Source organism: Capra hircus, chromosome 10 (assembly GCF_001704415.2).
Source record: "Capra hircus breed San Clemente chromosome 10, ASM170441v1, whole genome shotgun sequence".
In the NCBI taxonomy this organism is placed as follows: Eukaryota; Metazoa; Chordata; class Mammalia; order Artiodactyla; family Bovidae; genus Capra; species Capra hircus.
Window position 1 is genome coordinate 32,677,301 of NC_030817.1, and position 7,081 is coordinate 32,684,381.

Genomic DNA, 7,081 nt, shown 5'->3' on the forward strand with positions numbered 1-7,081 from the left:
GTTGGTCCACGGAACAGAGGATTGTGGGAAAGGAGGGGGCGGGAAATGCACCTGGCAAGTAACGCGCATGTGCAAAAGCAATCTCACCGGGGTTAGGCAGGCTCCTGGTTGTTTCGTCTTCGGTTTGGGTTCGTAGATTCGTTCTGTCTTCTGGTTGCTTGAGAAGCTCCGCCAGTCCTTTTCCTAGAATTATTATTTATCTTTTATCCTTCTCTTTCGCTTCCTTATTTTTTTTTTAAAGCAAAACGGAGAGATGTTCTCATACCCTTACAAAGGCCAGAGAAAACGGTAAGGGAGAGGTCTCCCTCCACCATTGGCGGCCTGGTTCTAACCCAATATATTGAGGCGACCCTATCATCCACCTATTCTAACAAGAAGGAAGAAAGTTGTATTCTTGCATTCTAAGGGTATCACCTCTGGGCTTAGGTCGGAATTTTACAGGATTAGTACCCTTTGTATAACTCTAGTAGAATTGAGGATAAGCTTGATTAAATATTATTTGTTGAACTCTGTATGTCCCAAATACTCAAGTTACACCCTGCTGATGAAACGATGAAAGAGACGGCACCTCATCCTTTACACTCAATGGGAAGAATCAGGCAACAGGGAGTAAATGGGCAAATAGTTGCACCTTTTGGTAAAAAAAAAAAAAGAGAGACAATGGAAGTTTGAACTTTAAACCTGTTATTTAAGGAATGACTTTCCGAATGGGTGATACTTAAATGGAAATTTGGGATTGTTATCTCAGTATAAGCTTGGCTTATTATAGGAACTGTCAGGTCATTATGGCCTCAAGCGGGAGAGAGTGACAGGAAGTGAAATCAGAGAGGTGGATATGGAATCAGATTTCATAATAGTTCGAATTTTAATCTGATTTTAAATGGAAAGCTGTCAGCATTTTTTAAACTGCTAAATACTTCCGTGTGTATTTCCCCCAAAAGAACATCATTTTAAATATCCTCACTGTAACTGTGAAAATAGAAAAGTACCATTCCTTTTTTTTTTTTTAATCTGCAGACTTTGTTTACAGATTTTGGCAAATCCCTCAATAATGCCCTTCACAGCCAAAGAAAATCCAAGATCACATGTTGTATTCAGTTGTCATGTCTCTAGTCTCCTTTAATCTGGAAAACACTTTCTTAATATTTCTCTAGATTTCATGGCATTAACACTATTGACAAAAAACATTTATTTTATAAGATATTCCACAGTTTAGGTTTGTATGATGTTTTTTCATGATTCAATTTGGATAAATGCATTTTTGTCAGGAATATGACAAAAGTAACCTTCTATTCATATTAGAACCTTATGTTAGGAGGCACATTGTGTCAATTTGTTCCACTAGTGATGATGTTAACTTTGATCACTTGCTTTAGATTTCTCCACTGTAGTTTCACTTTTGCCCTTTGTAATTTATAAACATCTTATGCAGAAATACCTGGAGACTATGTAAATATCCTGCTATTCCTCCACCTTTTACCCACTAATTATAGTATCTGATGATTCTTATGATGATGGTTTCCAAATGGTGATTTTCTAATTTATCTCTTCCCTTTGGGCTTTATACTATGAGATCATCACAGTTTTGTAAGCAGAATGATATAATTATTAAATGAAGTCTCTTGCTTCTATATGGAGAATGATACATACATGAAAGCGTAGAAGCACAGAGACTCCTATGCTTTATTGGCGTTAGAAGAAAGAGTAGAGGCACTGTGCTTTACTGGCATTATACTATAGAAAAAAGAGTAGAAACACAGAGACTTCTGTGCTTTATTGGCATTATACTATGAGATCATTAGCAGTTTTTTAAGCAGAATGATATGATTATTAAATGAAGTCTCTTGCTTCTGTGTGGAGAAAGATAAATACAGGGAAGAATAGAAATACAGAGACTAGTTGGAAATCTTGCAGTCCAGTGTGCAAGCAGTAATGGAGAGTGAGTAGAGTTGTCGCAGTGGAGGTGGAAATATGTGGATGGATTTTAGATGTGCAGGCTTGCTGAAAAATTAAATGTAGAAAGTAAAGGGAAAAGGAAATTCGATTGCTTCTTCCTATTAATGAAGCCTTATAATAAAAAGTTTTTAATCATGAATAACTGGATAAAAAGGATATGGATATACTTGGAAGACTAGCAGTTTAATTTGTCTGACCCTCACTGAAATATCCTAGTTGCAATTTTTTCATGAAGAGTCCTGAGTTAGACCACTGTAGGCCAAGAAAGGACTTCTTCCCAGGTGTTACTAGTGGTAAAGAATTCGCCTACCAATGCAGGAGACAGATGCAGGTTCGAGGCCAAGAAAATGCTGAAGAAAGCTAGAGTATAGTCCTAGAAGGGTTCACCTTGAAGGTACTGGTATTAGTACTCCAAACTTGTTTAAGGATCCAGTGAAACCCTTAATTAACTTTCCTGTTTGTGTGTGATAAACACAATTTGAGTGCCTAGGGCCTACTGTGTATTCATTAACAATTATGAATTTGGAGCTCTTTCTGAACCCATTATCAGATTAACTGTTTATGTGGGGGCTGGACTGTTGATTTATCTTGTACCTTGGAAAAATGCATTGAGTTTATGGTCTAAGGTTCATGATTATTTGCCTAATTCATTAGAAAACTTAAAAGGTGTGAGCATGGATGTGTTTTAATTATTATAAGTTACTTTTGGAAATAGTACATCTAAAATCAGTATGTAATCTACGCATATATCTTTCTTATAGGGTGATAAAGGCTTTTGAGGTTATCAGAATCTGTTTATAGTTCCATCTATTGGAATAGTGCTTTGCACATGGTAGGTACTTAATAATTGTGTTGAAAATGCAAATAAATACAAATTCATTTCCCAGGTACATTCTGCCAAGTTATAAAATAGTTACAATACACCAGAATTTGCAACTGCAAGAAAAAAAAATTGTTGGTGAATAATTGCATTAATATTTCAAGCTTGAAAATTGTAAATATTCTACTTAAATCCTAGGGCACTTTGAGGAATCTAAACATAGTTTATGCCACAGTTTATGACTCTGTTTTAATTAAAATAGCCCTGGAAACATGGTGCCCAATGTGTTTAACTTGTAAATACTGTGTTTTAGGGTTTCAGAAATTACTATTCCTAAGAATTCTTTATGACTCCCAGGTTTACAATTAGGTTTTATCTTGCTGTTCTGAGCAGTAGAATAGATACCACTCCCATCACAGAAATCTGCAGATTTCCTTATCTAGAGAACTGCACTAGTATCTCAGAATATATATTTCTGTAGATTATTCCATTATCTCAGCTTGTCATAGTTTGATCAAAATTAGTTCTTTTCTCCTAGAATTAATTCTTTACCATAAGACTCAGACTCTATAATTCTTTCCTCTCAGCCTGTCTTTTGTGATGGATGTGTAATAACAACCTCTGAGGGGCCTATCTCTGAATTGTCAGGCAATTACGAGAAAGAGGGCTCATTTTAACTGAACCGGTTTCCTCTTCCTCAATTTAGCTTTCCTTGACTAGATCATATTAAAGGGAAATAACTAAGCTCCACTGTTCTTCCGCATGTGTAACTAACTTCATTAAAAACTGTATTTACGCTGCGTCCAAAATGGTAGGAATCCATTATGACATTCGATAGAAAGTGAACAGTCTTGATACGTGTAATTTATGTAAAGAAAACAACTTATCGGGTAGTAAATATTTTAAAACACTTCAGAAAAAAGATTCAGTGATTCTGTAATGACAGACATAAATTTTCAGTGCTCTTGTGATAGGCCCACGCTCAAAAATTGCTAAATATAAGTACAGTTAAAGAATTGTTTTAAAGAATTTTTAAAACCAGTTTGGAAGTTAACGTCTCATAGCATGACATAAATGTTTTTTATACCAATAAAGAAGTATAAGAAAACAAAATCAAATATAGTTAAACACTTTAAGAGGAGAAAAATCAACGTCTTGAAACAGGCGCCCGGCTAGCTCAGTCGGTAGAGCATGGGACTCTTAATCCCAGGGTCGTGGGTTCGAGCCCCACGTTGGGCGCGTGGAGTGTTTTTGGTTTTTCATTTTGCTTTAACATTCCGAGGTCTCTCCACAGCATTGTAACACACGAGGGTGTTTTGTTTTGTTTTGTTTTTTAAACCGATTTTAGATACTGTCAGTGTTAACCAAATCTCTGGAAAAAAGACGAGTTTGCAAATTAAACAGTTCTCAAACTGCGCTTGCGTACTTAAAAAGCACTCGTTCCTATTCCTTTCTCCTATCCCTCTCCTAGCTCCTCCTTCACTGAGGAAACTGAAACGGCCAATGTTTACAGTTGAAATTGACTTTCTGTGTTACTGTGCCTTGCTGCATTATTGCTGAGAGGACGGTTTTTTATTTAATCAGAACAAAATTCAGTTCAGTTCAGTTCAGTCGCTCAGTCGTGTCCGACTCTTTGCGACCCCACGAATCGCAGTATACCAGGCCTCCCTGTCCATCACCAACTCCCGAAGTTCACTCAAACTCCTGTCCATAGAGTCCGTGATGCCATCCAGCCATCTCTTCCTCTGTCGTCCCCTTCTCCTGCCCCCAATCCCTCCCAGCAGCAGGAACAAAATTAGGAGCCTCAATACTGGCAACTTTTCTAAAATTTAAGCAATCCCATGGAAAAGCAGAGAGTCAGAGGACTTCGAAGTCCTCTCGTTTATTTTACGTTTTTTCTCAATATAGGGCTTTCCTGGGGTAGGGACGGGGAAATGTCTTCTGGCGAAACATACAGTGAGAAATGTTCCATGCTGTTGTGAGAACCGGGGCGCAATCAGGTTTTCTTCCACTGTTCGTGGGACTTATTTGGAATCTATCCATCCAGTTGGATAAATATTAGCAAGTTAACATTCCGGTAAAGGGGAGGCTCTTTGAAAACGAAAGCACGAAAGAACTGAGATGTGAAACTTCGAAAGGGCAATTGTTACTAAGTATTATGGAATGTAGGACTTCCGCTTTTTTTACCCTCTTCGCTAAGAACTTTGAAATAACCAGGAAGAGAATGTGCACACCGCAGCCAGTCACGTTCCAGGATCTCACTCACCGGCCGCTGTAGGTGAAGGGCCAGGTTCCAACCTGAATTACTATTTCCTGACGCCGCATGTTATCCGCTAGCTTTCCTTCTACTCAAGGACCAATTTGTCTCTCTCGGTTTTTCCCCTCAACATACAAACATGCTGTTAATTCTCTATCTTAAAACAAAACGAAGAACTTTGACCTAGTTTCCCTGCAAGCTACCATTTTACCGTACTTCTCTGTTCCTCTTTGGAGCAAGTTACCCCACAGTGGCGCAAGCTCACCATTCTCTCCTCACACCTGACAATGCCCTTCAGCCAAAGACCGAAAAACAAACTCCTGTAGTTAAACAAGTTTGACTTATAACCCCTTGCGGCGAGGGAGACCTCTGGGGTGTCTCAGTAAGAGGGTGTTAGAATCTACTACAGGACTTGTGTTTTAGTCAGGGAATTTGAGAGAGGGTCTAAGGAAATGACCCTGGTGGCTCAGAGGTTAAAGCGTCCGCCCGCAATGCGTGAGACCTGGGCTCAATCCCTGAGTCAGGGAGATCCCCTGGAGAAGGCAATGGCACCCCACTCCAGTACTCTTGCCTGGAGAATCCCATGGACGGAGGAGCCTGGCGGGCTACAGTCCACCGGGTCGCAGAGTCCGACACGACTGAGCGACTGCACTTTCACTTTAAGGAAATGAGGGCGCCCCCTGGATTTCTGGTGTTCTCAGGAAGCAGGGGCCATCCTATGATGAGAAGGAGATGGCAGCCCACTCCAGTACTCTTGCCTGGAAAATCCCATGGACGGAGGAGCCTGGTGGGCTGCAGTCCATGGGGTCACTAAGAGTCGGACACGACTGAGCAACTTCACTTTCACTTTCATCTTTCATGCATTGGAGAAGGAAATGGCAACCCACTCCGGTATTCTTGCCTGGAGACTCCCGGGATGGGGGAGACTGGTGGGCTGCTGTTTGTGGGGTCACACGGGGTCTGACACGACTGAAGCGACTTAGCAGCAGCAGCAGCATAGGGAAAGCAGACTAAAGGAGGGATAAAGCTTAAACTGATAAAGTCGCTCGTTTAGGACGAAAAGTTGTTCAGTGTTCTGAGTGGGATACGGACCAACTCGTCTAAAGTGAATGTTCTGTGAAATGTGGATTCCACGTCCAGGCCTCCCCGATTTGTGACCAACCCACCATACGGTCTCTCTTGAGGTTTGTTAATTTCCTGGAATGGCTCACAGCAAAGGATACAACTCAGAAAGAGCTAAATGGGAGAAATGCTAAGGCAAGGTGCAGGAAGGCGCATGGAACTCAGGTTCTCTCCTTGGCATGCCGCTCTCCCAGCACCTGAACATGTTCACCATTCTGGAAGCTCTGTGAACCCTGTATGATAGGGATTTTTATGGAGGCTTCATCACACAGGCATGATCAGTTATTCACTCAATTTTCAAACCCTGTCCTCTCCCTAGAGGATGGGGCAGGCAGGGGTGGGGCTGAAAGTTCTTCAAAACATGACTTAAGACTTTCTGGTGATCAGCTCTCATCCTAAAGTCATCCAATAGCCCTCCAAGAGTCACCTTTTGGTGAAAAGTACAAAAGGCACTTCTATTACCCAGGAAATTCTAAGGGATTTAGAAGCTCTGTCCTAACACCCCTATCATGCAGGAATCAACAAGGATTTTAGGAGCTGTGTCAAAAACTACAGGCAGAGAGCAAATAGATTTCTTGTGTCACACTTGACTAACTTGTCTGAGTCACTATAAGCCCCTCAATCACCCTATTCTAATTGGCAATTAGCAGCCCCCCCCATTCACCTCATCCTACATTATTTTTTCTATAGAAGATATCTTCTAATTCTTGTTATTATTTGCTTTACTTTCACATCCTTGGAACATAGATCCACAAGGGCAGGATTTTTGTCTTTGCTCTCCAATGTATCTCAAGCACCTAAATTAGTATCTGGCAGATGTTCAATAAATATGTGTTTAAAATTAGTGAATTAAGAAGGCTGTATTGGTTTCTTAAAGCTGCCATAAACAAAGTACCCCAAACTGAGTGACTAAAGAAATGTACTAT

At 40.3% G+C, this 7,081-nt stretch overlaps 1 non-coding gene across 1 annotated transcript; it reads left to right on the top strand.

Moving 5' to 3' along the window:
- On the top strand, nt 3,943-4,015 carry TRNAK-CUU. Its single transcript has one exon. It is a non-coding gene; the product is annotated as a tRNA-Lys (tRNA).